General features: G+C 45.3%; 1 protein-coding gene across 2 annotated transcripts in view; it reads right to left on the bottom strand.

Moving 5' to 3' along the window:
- ITGA6 (integrin subunit alpha 6) overlaps window positions 1-14,952 on the bottom strand; it is a 76,477-nt gene that overhangs the window by 61,172 nt on the left and 353 nt on the right. The window lies entirely within an intron of this gene.

Genomic DNA, 14,952 nt, shown 5'->3' with positions numbered 1-14,952 from the left:
TCAGAAAGAAACTCAGGATGGCAACTTTTTTTTTTTAATTTATTTAATTAATTTATTTTTTGACTGCGTTGGGTCTTCGTTGCTGCGCACGGGCTTTCTCTAGTTGCAGTGAGTGGGGACTACTCTTCGTTGAGGTGCACGGGCTTCTCATTGTGGTGGCTTCTCTTGTAGAGGACAGGGTTCTAGGCATGCGGGCTTCAGTAGCTGTGGTTCGCGGGCTCTAGAACACAGGCTCAGTAGTTGTGGTGCATGGGCTTAGTTGCTCCGCAGCATGTGGGAATCTCCCCAGGCCAGGGCTCGAACCCGTGTCCCCTGCATTGGCAGGTGGATTCTTAACCACTGTGCCACCAGGGAAGCCCAGCAACTCTTTTTGATGAGTACAGATTTTCAAAGAAACTTGGTGGAACTTGAACAGATCTGCTTAAGCTTCCGGTGACATTTTATAAAAACAGACACATTGGCTAGATTGATCCCTGCAAGGGTGGGCAGTGGAGGTCGAAAACAGGGAAGGGGCTCAAGTGTGGAGAGAGCCCTGGACACTAGGGGGAGGAAGGGTGGAGGGGCAGCTCTGCCAGTAGCTGGCTGCATGACGGACAACAAATCCTAGGCCTCCAGTTCTTTATCTATAACATGAGAGAGACGGACTACCTTTCTAGATCATTCCCTGGGTTCCTCCCTAACTTCTGCAGGGGGTAAGTAGTTTTGGTAGTAAAGCAATCCACAAAAGCATTATTGGGTAATATGACTATGCTTTGTGCACGTGTGGGGGTCAGATTTCTTTTAAAGCACGTTTCTGTTTTATTTGTGAAGAATGACGCACGTCAGCCTCCACGTTAAAGCAAACACAGATAAATCAGTCCCAATCTCTTGCCTACGGAGGGCCCACAATTCAGAACCACCAATAAGCTTTATTTTGACAGCTCCCAAATAGCTTACTAGAAATTTCATAATGAAAACATCAATAAGAACAAAGAAAGCCTATTAAACTCAACAGATTCTGGGCAATACAGAAATTAGTCATTAGAAATCCAAAGAGACAAGGAACAGAAGAAAAAGATAATCGAATACCTGGGAGCATCTTTAACAGGGCTCTAAAGAAAGCAGGGGGTGGGTGGGTAGAGAGGGTGGTATGAACAAAGTATTTGCAAGACAAGCTAAAGCCAGCCTTGCCACCGGGGACAGCTGTCAGTCTAATCTGATGTTCCCGAACACACACTTCCTCCTGAACATCAACCCATGAATGGGCCACTGTCACATCAAACCTCAGCTGCACCTGCACTCAGTGTGCCACTGAAATCGGTTTCATTTCAAAGCTACTAAGAGGTAGGTAGGAAGAGTAGCAAGATAAAAGAAACAAATGGCCAGTTTTTTTTAATCTGTTGCCATTTCCTCATAACTCAGCAAAAAACGTAAAACAAATTACTTCGGTTTCTCAAAGAATATGCAGTGAGGAGCCCTAGGGTTCCACAAATGGAGCCAGGGGCACAGTTGCTGAAATCAACCAGGAGCCGTCCTTTACGAGATTGGAAAGACATACTAAGCTAGGAGATGGAATTTTTTGTTTTTTAACATCTTTATTGGAGTATAATTGCTTTACAATGGTGTGTTAGTTTCTGCTGTATAACAAAGTGAATCAGTTATATGTATACATACATCCCCATATCCCCTCCCTCTTGCATCTCCCTATCCCATCCCTCTAGGTGGACACAAAGCACAGAGCTGATCGAGGAGATGGAATTTTTAACAGCATAAATTTATTAAAATTTTAATTCCATTGCCACTAATCTATGTTAGAATATCATATCAGATGATATGATTTAGCACAATTCTATGCTTAGGTATTTAAGTTTGGTTTATCAATATTTTATGCCCTCATAATAGGGCCATCCTGAAGGGTAAGTTGTGACAAAGTGAGCGAGTGTCGTGGACATATGTACACTACCAAACGTAAAACAGATAGCTAGTGGGAAGCAGCCGCGTAGCACAGGGAGATCAGCTCCGTGCTCTGTGACCACCTAGAGGGATGGGATAGGGAAGGGTGGGAGGGAGGGAGACGCAAGAGGGAAGAGATATGGGAACATATGTATAACTGATTCACTTTGTTATAAAGCAGAATCTAACACACCATTGTAAAACAATTATACTCCAATAAAGATGTAATAAATAAATAAATAAATAAATAAAATAATAGGGCCATCCTGATTACGGGGCACTCCAGAAGAAGTTTAAGGAGTACAGGGGTGTTCACAACCATGTGGGTGTTTAACACTACTGAACTGTATACTTCAAAATGGTTAAGATGATAAATCTTATGTGTATTTCACCACAGTTTTTTTTTTTAAAGTAGTAGTACTAATATCGGGGCATAAAGGATAGTTCTAAAGAAATGGTCATCCCACTTCCTATTTTCTACAAGACTTCAGTGTATTTGGGAAATTAACTCAAAGGGCTTAACAAATGCCTTTTGGGTACTCATTTCTGTCTAACAGATTGGAACCAAAAGTGGACAAGCCATCAGCCTCGCTCTTAAGAAGCTCACAAACCGGCAGGAATAATGTCCAGCAGGGAGACATTTAGAGTGCCTTCCATATGCAGGGGATTTGGCCAGGCCAAGAGGGCAAACAGATGCTGTCTTACGTGCAAGCACCTATACATACATCAGCAGAGGCTAACTAACGCTGACCTGGAGAATTCTGAGACTCAGCAGGAAGAAGTGCTATGGTCATTTGGAGTGCCCCCAGTTGGCAGAGGGGAAAGGGCAACAGTGGCTGTGTATTTGCTATTGCTATACCAAGGCCATTATGGGGGAAAGACATTTAAAAATGTGAGATACTGTTCTATTAAGAGCAAGACCACAGGGTACAGGTTCAATTACAGGAATCGCCTACCAAGATGTAGATGTGTATGGCATGGCACCTGGTGGACTGGGCATCGGGCGGCTGGGTTCCACGGCTCATGCCGCTACTACCTAGCTGTCGCTCGATGTTCCTGGGTGTCAGTCACCCCTCTGCAGAGAAAGGGTTGTGCCCGTCAGCGGTTCAACCATTTTCTCAGAAGCCCTGACTGACAGGGGAGATGAACAAGTATGGGGGCATAGCCCAAGATGACCGCCAAAAGCTTGAACTGTCTTTAAAGCCTTGTGTTTTATATTAAAAACTTACTCATATTTCATTCTGCACCATACTGAGATAACTTTTTTTTTTTAATAACTCACCACCATGCCACCTCCGAAAGACGTTCCCTAACGAATCTGTGGTACACCCCAGGGTGAGGGTGGTAAGGTCCTGATGAGCCACACTTGCGTAACTGCAGAGATATTCTATATCCTTTTGTATTCAGATTTACCTCAAGCTACCTCTTTAGCCAATAACACTTATCTTGAAAGAAGAGACTGAAAACTGCCAGTATTTTAGAAGCCACAGTGCCATTTAGTCTCGTCTTCTACCTCCCTGACAACTCAACAAGTCCATACGTTATTCTTGTTCAATGCACGCAGTGAAATGCTGCTGCATACGTTGACCATGATCGCCAAGACAATCAGTCGGGCCAGGGAACAGGAAGCCGGGCCTCGGCACCCCTGCGTGTTGCCCACTCACTCTCACCCAGCATGGTACCCACCCACCTGCCAGTGCCCCACCCCCACCACGTCCACCCTGCCTGCAGGACACACGCATGCTGTGCCGTCTGAGACAAAACCAGATGCTGGAGCTGCAGATACTCCTACATGGGAAACGTCCACCCAACACATAAAGTGAGCCTTGTAAGAATTTAACAAAATCAGAAGCTGTGCTTCTCTATAGCTCAAATATAGCATAAGAAACTGGAAATCCTTAAAGGGTTTTGCCTTGTTTCCATCTTCTCTTCCTTCCTCCAAGTCCCGTGTTTCCCCTTCCTCTCTTCAAGGCAATGTGATAGTTCCCATCTATCTGTGAACCTCCCCCTGGACTCTGGGGGCAACTTCACCTTTGATCTGACCCCCAAAGGGTAACCTCTGCTGTCTACCAGACAGTAAAGATAAGATAGCTACAAAACTCTCCCATGTGAGGGGATTATAGTACGATTTTACTCTAAGGCAGCCACAACAGGAAAGGCTAGTGTTACTGGACACGATGGGCATGACGCTAAGGGCTTCATACTCACTACAGTCCATCTTCACAACTCTGCGGGGTAGTTAGCATTAGTGCCTCCATTTTACTGATAAGCACAAGCAACTCGCCCAAGGTCAAGTCCACAGAATGGGAAGCAGCTGTGATTCAAACCCCACACTCCTTTGCCTCTAGAATGGAGTTCTTACTCCTACGAGGCAAACTTCTATGCAGGTATTGAGTAAATTAGGGTTAATGACCTATTACTATTCACTGAGAAATTAAAAGCAACCAGAAAAGCCTCACAGTCTCCCACCGACCTGCATCCGGGCCCCTTTATTCTGTGGTGTGATGAGCTACCTGTGCTCCAGTAACCAGGCTAACTTCTCCACTGGTGTATCCCTCTCACCTACTCACAGACATCACACCAGCCATTCTCCCCACTCCTGCCTTCACTTTTCCCTTTCTACTGAATTATCCTCATCAGTAGACCAGCTCACTGTCACTTCCTCCCCTCTTAAAAAAAAAATAAGATTCCCTCTTAACCCCAGTTTCCTCTCCAGCTCTTGCTCTGCCCTCCTCTTCAGCTGAGTCCCTATTCTTCGCCTCCAATTCCTCTTCTAGTCTCTCACCAACCCAGTCCAACCAGGCATTGCTTCCACTCCACTCCACAAGGCTTCTGATAAGGTCACCAATGGCCTCCCTATTGCTAGGCCAGGGATCAATTCTCAGCGTCATCTGACACGACTGACTGATCACTCCGTCTCTGACACACCCGCATCAAGAGGCTCCCAGGATAGCACATCACCTCGCTCCCCATCTTACTGGCCATCCCTCTCTGTGCCTGGCGCTGGTCCCCCCATCTCCCTAACCTCTACGTGGGGAGTGCCTTGCATCTGTGTCCTTAGTCTCTATCTTCACCTCCTTGGTGAACTCATTCATTCAGCCCACCATTCTAAATACAACCCAGAAGCCCAGGGCTCCACTATTTGTATCTCCAATCCAAACCTTTCCGCCTAAACTTCAGACTCCTATTCTTCGACTGCCTTCTCAACAGCTCCACTTGATGTCCAGACATCTCAAGCCTAGGATCTCCAAAATTAAATTCCTCCTCTTCACCCTAAATCCATTTCTTCTATAGTCCACCCTAAACCATTGAATGACAACGGTTTTCTCTTCCAGCTTTTCTCTCTCTCTTATGTCTATTCCATAGGAAATCCTGTTGACTGTACTTTCAAAATATATCCAGAATCCAACCACTTCTCACTATCATCACTGCTGCTATCCACTATCAACTCTTACCTATTATTAAAAGGACCCTCCTCATTAAGATCACTACATCTATATACTTGAGTCTACTCTCAATAATGTAGCAGCTAGAAAAATCCATTTAAACTCTAAGTCAGAATATGTCATACTCTTCTCAGAATTCTCCAATGGCTCCCCATCTCATTCGAGAGTTAAAAACCAGTCTTTCAAAGACCTATAAGGCTCTACACAATTTGGCTCCAAGGAGACTATACAGGCTTCCTTGCTGTTCCTGAACATGCTAGGCATGCTTCTGCCTCAGGGCCTTTGCACTTGCTGTTCTCACCACCAGGGATACTTTCCCCCCCAATATTGACACGGCTTGCACCTTCTCAGTGAAGTCTTCCCTGCCCGATGGCCAATCACTCCCTACCCCACTCCCACTCTTTGGTCCCTCTCTCCACTTCATTTTCCCCTGTATCACTATTACCATCTAACATAATACCCCTATTTATTTTGTCTCTTCCATCAGAACCTAAGTAGGAATTTTATCTATTCTGTGTGCTGCTGTATCTCTAGCCCTAGAACGGTGCCCGAGCATTTATTAGCAACTTTTATATGGGAAAAAGAAGAAGCTGGTTATGGTTTTTCTAGCTAGTCCAGAACATACTCCCCTCCAAGTTTTTACTTGGTCCTCATGTTCAAGTAAGGATAAAAATCCCTATTATCTTTTAGGTTGAAATATCCAACATACATGCACATACCTAGAAATAAACGAGCTTACAAAAGACCAATTTCTTATCCTATGTAGTGAAAAACCTTCTCTGTTGGCTTCTGGTTGGTGGTGTGGCTAAGCTGAGGGGATCATCCTCTGAGGGTCCCCAGGACACTTCTCCACACTCCCACAGCCTTTCTCAGTTCATCTCTGTAGCAGCCTTGGGCCCTTTCTGAATACACAGCTTAGAAAGTACTTTTCTTTCTAAACTGGCTGGTCAGATATGGAATGCGAAAAGACTTTACCACGTGCTGTGCATTAAAACACTTCTCCAGCTGGCCCCCAAAGTCTTCCCTTGAGGTCTGGACCACCTAATTCAGTGGGTCTCTCCTTCGGTCTTCCCCAGGACCCTATCCTTGATCCTCTAGAAGGCCCAACAGAGTCCAGAGCCATCTCCTTCTGCACTTGTGGGTTCGTGCTGAGACTCTTCATCACCCAGATCTGAAAGCCAGATCTCAACTTTTTCTGAGTATTGTCCTAAGTCGGCCCATGGGCCTACTCTCACTAGCAGCCATGAGGCCTCGGTGGCAAAGCCATTTTCCTAGAATCATGTCTGCATATCCACTTGAGCACATCTAAACCTCTCTAAGCTTTTCCTTCTTTAAAAACTCTTAGGTTTATTTGTGTCCCAGCAAAGGTGAATTCCATACGTCCAATCAATAGTTTTTCAACCACCTCACATTCACTCCAGGTATTTTAAATATCTTTTCCTACCTATCTCCAATCTCTCCAGAGCCTTGTAGAATTCTAAACATTTCCATTTCACTACTTCAAAATACCTTTGTTCTCAAGCGACAGATGAAACTACACTGCCAGGAGGAGGGGGGGTCAGCCATCACCTGACAGGACGTATCAGTGGGAAGGGGACCCAGGAAAGATTTTTTTTTAACTCTCCTCAGCAAAGAGAGGGAGTACAGAATTTCAAACTCCCAGTGCTACCGAATGGGCCATTCACACCAAGGAGCTACCGTTCCACACCTACACTATGGCTCACTCTAATGGGCTCCTCTAGTTAACTTTATATCACGTTGCTTTACCGAGACCACAGAAGACTGACCACTTGATCAATGGCAGTAAACCCTGAAGACAAGGACTCTGGTTCTGCAAAGACAAAAGGTTAACTGGCTCAGGAGACCTACAGTTCAGTGACATCCTACGCTCTGGGTCTGAAAGGATTTTTTTTTTTTTTTTTCTCTCTCTCTCTCTCTCTCTCTCTCTCTCTCTCTCACACACACACACACACACACACACACACGATTAAATAACTTCAGTACAAATGAATGTCCTTTTCAAAATGAAGAAACTGTAGCAACATTGATATCACCGAGCAAGCACAGACCACAGGTAAACAGGCACTACCCCGTGCTTTGTTTATTCTTCATATCACTAACCAATGTGCCCCTTGCATAGTATACCAAAGTTTATTTTTATTTCTATACTCCCAGGCTTATATAGCCAATTTCTCTAAAAGGTTTTTCTTATATCTGAAATGGCTTTTCAAAAAAAGTAATCTTCGGATTGTATGACACATAAAACGTATCCAGCTGGCTGGCAAATAAACATGCGAGCCGACGACCAGGGCTCCATGTCACTTGTTTTTGCCTTCTGCACTTTCTTTTGTGGCACTTTCCCCATTGCCCCAATTCAATTCGGAACAGTCATCTTTACCATTTAATTGGTTTTTGAGACTTGACGTTTTTCTAAAGTCTTTTTGCCAATTTGGGGTTAGATGAAGTGACAGCAGTATCCAACGCTGGAATCCAGTACTGTGGCTGTGCGGGGAAGGTGGGCTGCTACACTGTGGCCTATGAAGGTGTCATTCGGCAAACACACCAACCACGGATCAGGTGAACTGATTTAGAATTGTCTTGCCCTGTTTATCGAAACGGAAAAGCCGGACAGCAGTGGTTTAGATGGTGATCATTCTACCCTGTTACTAGGCTAATAAGGACCAACACTGGTGAAGAGCCAATTGACCTGTCCCAGTTCACAACTAATTAACAGTTAGCCTCAAGTTAGTTCCAAGAGATCTCTGTATGCAATTCTAAACGCCAGTTTAACAAACAAACATCTGCTAGAACATGACTTTCACACTTTGTCCGTGCATCTTTCAGCTTTAGGCAGCTTCCTCATCAACAAATCAGATCCAGCTTTGCACAAGCTCCTTCCTACCATACATTAATGCCAAACAAAGGACTATGAAACATAAATTGTCATCAGCCCTTCCCTGGGTGGAGTGCACATTACCCAGCGTACCAGGAATAAGGTGGGAGCTGAGACTTTGAAAGTCACAGAGGTCTGAGAAGATCTGGAAACCAGACAGTATGAATCACTCCACCCTGTAACTGCACAATCCACCCTCCGTGGGTAACCTATGCCCGAAGTCCCTGCCGTCCAGAACTTCACCATCCCCGCACCAGTCTGCCCATTCATCTCCTTTGCTTACTGAAACCCTGCTGGTGTTTACCTACCGCGTGGCAGCTACCAAAAGGCCACAAGGCGTGGGTCTTCTGAGGTGTACTTTCCAAACATGTAACTGTAGAATGGATGCGAAGGAAGGATGGACACTTGAACATTATCAAAATCAAACCCCAAAGGAGAAAGCACACACTGCACAGGCCAGGAAGCATGGAAGATGTGGACTGAGAACCAACTTGCCCAACGTGTCACGGCCACTTCACCTCTCACAGCCTTGGTTTCCACATTTATTTAACACACACACAAAGTGCTTATTATTCTGAGTCAGGACTAGTCTAAGGTGCAATTATCCTCACTTTACAGCTGAGGAAAGAGACCCAGAGAGATGATGTATTGTGATTTATAATAATATATTTGGCTCTCCTTCCACTGTTCCTGCCACAGAGCTCCTAAAACCCTTGGAATTTCCTAAGTGAGCAGAGCGACAAAGATGTCTTTTGTTATGTTAATGAGATGGCCATGGGACTGCACCTGGGAGGGGGGCTGGTTGCCAGGAGAACCAGGCACTCGATTAGAGGGCTGGAACTTTCAGCCCCACCTTCCTGACCTCAGGGGAGGGAAGAAGGGCTGGAGGTTGAGTTCAATCAGCAATGGCTAATGATTTAATCAGCTGTGCCTCTGTATGGAAGCCTCCATAAAAACCCAAAAGGATGGAGTTTGGAGAACTTCGGGGTTGGTGACCACGTGGAGATTTGGGGAGAGGGGCATGCTAGGAGAGAGCACGGAAACTCTACTTTCCCCATACCTTGCCCTATGCATCTCTTCCACCTGGCTGTTCTTGAGTTATATCTTTTTATAATAATCTGGTAATCTAGTAAATAAAATGTTTCTCTGAGTTCTGAGAGCCACTCTAACAAATTAATCAAACCCAAGAAGGGGGTCATGGGAACCTCCAATTTATAGCCAGTCCGTCAGCAGAGGGGACAACCTGGACTTGACATGGGCATCTGAAGTGGGGGAGAGGCAGTCTTGCAGGACTGAACCCTTAATCTGTGGGATCTGATGCTATCTCCAGGTACAGCGTGTCAGAATTGAGTTGACTAGTATCTGGGAATGGCTTGGCGGTGTACGTGGAAAACCCCTACATGCTGGAATGCCGAGCAGAATCATAGGTATCCTGCACACTGTCACAGCTAGTAAATGGCAGAGCCGGATTGGATCCCATCTAGCTCTAGACTCTAGTTGGGATCTAGACTCTAGCTCTAGAGTCTGCTCTTATCCACTGCACTATTCCTGCCTTCTGTGTGAAAAATAAAAGCTCATCTATCTTAGAAAACTTTATGAACAGATGGAAACTAGTACAATAGATCTGAACTGAGTCTAGAATTATATTTTTTATAAAGAGATTCCCCAAATTACCTTGACAGCCAGCAAGATTTGAGAACCCCTAAGGTTCCTTGCAAATATAGTTATTTGATTCTAAACTTTTACCCCAAAACACAAGGGTAAGATGAGCAGTAAAGCTCCCAGGGCCCTTTACTGCAGGGCTCAACCCTGACCACCCTCCCAAAAGGCCATTTAGCTCTCGGTTGAGAGTGATCCACTCGGTTCACCATTCTACAGCTCTCACTGGAGGGAGTCAGCAGCTTCCTCACCATTGCACTTAAGAGCTACATGTATCCAAGATTCCCTTACTAACCATGAATAAGTAAAGCTTTAGCCATCAATTCACAAGTGCCCTCACACTCTTACTTCCATCTGCCCTCCACACCCTTGTCAGGTAGCTTCCAGGATCTTACGCTACGGCCATCCTTCTCTATCTAGTCTCGTTTTAACAACCAGCAGATCCTGAGTATGCACTGCAGTGCAGGTCAGCCTGTATTTCTGGGGTTAAGTTCTAAAAGTCCGCCTTTAAGGCAAAAGTCAAGTGTAATTAAAAATCACCTATAAAAAAAAATCACTCATGAAAATCCCTTAGCTGGGACCTGGGCCCTTGAAAACTCAAAAACCAAGAATTGAGGTCTTGTGGAGTCTTTGGTTACCACCATAGCTTCTCTTTCCCTGGGGGCAGCAGAGACCAATGCCTACCTACGGTGAGCAGGGAAGGACAGAGGGCTAAATAAAGGGATTTCTCCGTCTCTACCCTGGGCTGGAAAAATTGATTTCACAAGTTAAATTGAGTGTATGATATGACTCCATTGTACTTGCAAGGCATATGCTACGTGCCATCAGGCAAAGAAATGAATGTTAAGACCCCTGCCCTCACATAACCTATAATCCAGCTGGGGGAGATTAGATCATCCTCTAAAAATGGCAGATAACCGATATACACAAAACCATCAGAACATGATACGAAGGGATACGGACATTCAAAGGAAGAAGAAGTGCTGTAGTATGGGTTGGGCTCAAAAGGCTTTCATGGAGAAATTTAAACTGGTTCTTACAACATGAATATGTTCTTCAAGGTGGGCTGACTCGGAACCAACCAGGGTTCCAGGTAAAACTGACCCTGTCACTTAAGCAAAGGATAGTATTTTCTATTATGTCTCCACTTTCTATCTTGAAAGTGCCAGATAATTCACCTGCCACTCCGTCCATAGCAATACGTTAAGTCAAGGTTCTTAGGGGAACCAGGCACCATAGTTCCAGTACTATTTGGTTACAAAGCTTAAATTAAATCTTGATATTATTGTTACGCTAAAATAGAGAATTATACAACTAAGAACACAGTACTTGCTTCTTTACAATAGTGTAACACTTTATTACATGAGCATTTCACCTGACTTTCCCGACATATTACACATACCACAAAAATACTTTTCTTTTTTGACCCTAAGTCATTACTTGGATGGGCTCACACCAGCCTGTGTTCAAATTCAACTTGTCCATTTCTGCTTCCTTGCAGAGTCCTAAGATCTCCTCCAAGTCTCCCTGCCCATTTTGTCTCTTTCTCGACTCTGAGGACTCAAGGTGACTGAGACAGTCCCTGGACGATGGCCCTGGGCCACATGGCACTCTGAATGAATGCAAGGAAGCAAGTACTTAAGTACACATCCTGGACACAGTTCTGATCCTGGGCTGGCTCCAGTCACCCCTCACTGGGCTTTTTCAGAAGGGGAAGGAGTGACAGGCAAAGAAGGACCCGGAAGCTCATCCAAGGCCAGCTGGAATAAGGGTCAATAGGAAGAGAGTCCAGGCACAGATATTTAAATAGACAGCCTGACCCACATGGGGAACAATTTAATAAATCAACCTCACATAGCACATTTCCAAAATTCAGATGCTGGCCAATTTTTCCAGGTCTGAAGGACGCTTCTGACTTTTCCTTTTAGAGGTGGAATGAGCGTGAGTCAGAAATACCAAGTTCAAATCCAGATTTTGTTAAGATTCTGCTTAAGCACTCAAGAGACTTGAGACATTTCCTAACTTTCAGCTTCAGTTTCTTCATCTATAAAGGGAGCTAGTTGGACTAGATGATCTCTAGTTCAGTAAACACGATTTTAAGAGCAGAAGCATCGCAAGTCTGAGAAATACCAAGAGCAAATGTTAGAGTCAGAACAGAAGCGACAGTGGGCCTGGAGAGCCTTAGGAAGACAGCAGTGATCAGAAAGTTCCCCAAAATAAGAAAATGGCAATTGGATTAGACCCAGGATTGCTCCCTGAGGATATCACTTATCTCTTCCTTCCAGATTCTGCCCTGCAGTCATACACAGATCCGTCTCTTCCCAGAAGAGCTAAGAGGGATGATTCACAGGATGGACATACCCACAGATGCCACCCCCTACTTTCTACCTAGGCAGGGTGACTCAACCTTAACTACCTAAGAGAAATGAAAGATTCCAAGGTCCTCAGACCTCAGTAACTCAGCCAACCATCTAATAACCTTTTGGAGTCTGAAACTTCTTTAATACACAGCCGAGGAAAGTTTTACAAGTCTCTATTTCAATTTTACAGTCCCCAGAGTTTTAGGAACACCCAGCATGTTTTAAGGCTCTCAGATACAATATTATTCTGTTATAAAATGTTAAGTAGAGTTTAAGATGTTATTAAATATTTAAATGGCATCGTAGAAAGTTTAACCCACAAACAACTATGGTTTGTTCCCATAATTCTGCATTCATCTGCTATGCCCACACATCTTTGGTATTTTACTTCTCCTGCCTCAGTAAAGTCCCCTGTTCAAGAAATTAACTTTTGTTATAAGTCTAAGATGGATTAAAGTTAGATTGCTTTGAAAATGGGTTTCATAAATGTGACTAAGTTTAAATTACCCAACATACAATAACCTTTGACTTTACTCTTTGGCAGAGTGAGAATCACAGGATGTTTAACACCTGTGGAGTAGCAGGGCACACAGTAGGAATTCAGTTACTGCTTCTAAATGCATCACCATTTAGTCAGCAAATACCCATGCCAGGTGGGAATCAGGCACTTTGCATGTTATCTCTTAATCCTCACAACAGCCCTATTAAGCAGTAATATCTCCGTTTTACAGATAAAGACACTAAGGCTCAAAGTAACAGCTGAGAAGGAATTTTGAGCTCAGGTCTGTCTCACCAGTTCCCTGAAATACTCCCACTGAGCTTTTCCATCAAGTACAGAGTTTAGGAAGCTGGCCCGGAACTTGGGAGGTCTCAGCCTCACCGGCTGTTATTTACACACATCCTTTACTGACAAAGGTTACAACTGATGTGGATATGGCCTGTGTGTGCTGGTTCTCCCGGTGGGGTGGGAAGCAGCATTTGACATAAACCACAGCCCCTTAGAGTGTGGTTACTGCCACACTCTGAGCTCGAAGGAAAGATACAGCCCCCTTAGAGTGAGCTGCTCCTCTCCTTCAGTCCCTAAGAAGAGCATTTCTAGAAGGCATCAGACCCCAAACACAGGCTGCTTCTTACTTACCTGCAGCAGCTCTAATAGAGAAGCCCACCAGAGAACAAGCTTTAGCAAGCAGGCGGCTAACCTTAGTGACAACAGAGATCCTGGCTGAAGTCACGTTTTGCAAATCTCCACCAAGACACTTTCTTGCCCTAGTACTTCCCCTTCACAATCTCTGCTTGAACAAGTATTTCAAGGAAACCACCAGCTTCAGTAGGCATCTGGCGCAGAGAATGCTAAGGAGAATGTATTCCCCCCTGCGGGCCCACGATCATTTCTGCACTAACAAGTTCATTCTCCATATGGGTAGATGCACATCTACAAGCTCAAGTATTCAGAGACACTAAATGTCATCCATTCACTGAGTTACCAGAAACCACCTTCCATTTCAAATTTACAGCATAACAATTATTTCTACTGAGAGAAAGCAGAGTATAAGCAGCTGGCCAGGCCTACAGACCACCCCCAACTAATTTCTTTGCTTCACTAGCAGGTGTTACCAGAAAAATCTGACTTTAAGATTCAGGGACCCGCAACATTCACCAATTCCAAAGTTCTCAATTGCTGAAATCAAGGTTTCCTCCAGCCCTAAAATCCCATTCCCCTCTCATAAACACAGTCCTCTCTCCTGTAGCTGCACTTTGCTTTCTTCGCTCTGTTGGTCCTGGAAGGACCTCAGTTCAACTAAAGGCCTGTGGGGAGGGGAGACCTTTTGTGAGTTTATTTTTCGGTAGTACAGATCAAGAATGTAGCTCACACCGATTACGGCGACTAAGCTCCCAAATACCCTCTCCACCCTAAAGAGTCTGATCATGTGAGAACCAAACACTGTCTCCAAAGAAAAAGAGAGGCTAAGAGTGCCGGTCTCCACTTTCTCCAGGGAAGAGCACTGCTCTGCCATGGTGCGGGGCTGTCACTTCCAAACCTTGTTTGCAAAGCACCAGCCCAGATCGGACATTTTGCTTTCACCCCTCGGCAGGGCCTGCCCAGTGCAGGGGCCCAGAGGGTCTCGGGTGGCGCCGGACGCTTTGGGGCTTGGGCGACGGGTCGGCCACACCACTAAGAGGGGTCTTGTTTTCTCAGTTGATCTAGCCTGCGAACAGGTGCGTGGTTAGTTCTTTTTTTTTTTTTTTTAGTTCCATCTTTTTGAAAAGGGGAAAGGCATGTAAAAGTCTCTCCTACTGGAGCACCCGCCCTTCGGGAAAAGCCTCGCAGGACGTGATGAAAGGTGGCTTTCCAACTTCTGCGGGGCGCGCGAGTCTGCGGGGGGCCGCGGTGCTCTCTGTGAGTTTGGGAAAGGCCTGGATCTCCCTGAACGACCCTCCCAGTCACCTCACCGCAGCGTACAGCGACCCTCCACCCCACGTCACCCCCGCCTAGCACACACGTGAAGCTCAGCAAAGCATGCCACCTGCCGGGTTCCCAGCAAACACGCCCAGAGTGAAGGACCGCCGGAAAACACTTTGTTTAAAAAAAAAAAAAGTAAACTCTCCCGGGGCCGAGGACAGCCCAGCCTGGCACCGGGGCCGCGGTCCGCAGGGGTCGGCC

The sequence above is a fragment of the Neophocaena asiaeorientalis genome, unplaced genomic scaffold, assembly GCF_003031525.2.
Source record: "Neophocaena asiaeorientalis asiaeorientalis breed wild unplaced genomic scaffold, Neophocaena_asiaeorientalis_V1.1 scaffold96, whole genome shotgun sequence".
NCBI lineage: Eukaryota > Metazoa > Chordata > Mammalia > Artiodactyla > Phocoenidae > Neophocaena > Neophocaena asiaeorientalis.
This window is presented reverse-complemented; position numbering and strand designations above follow the sequence as displayed.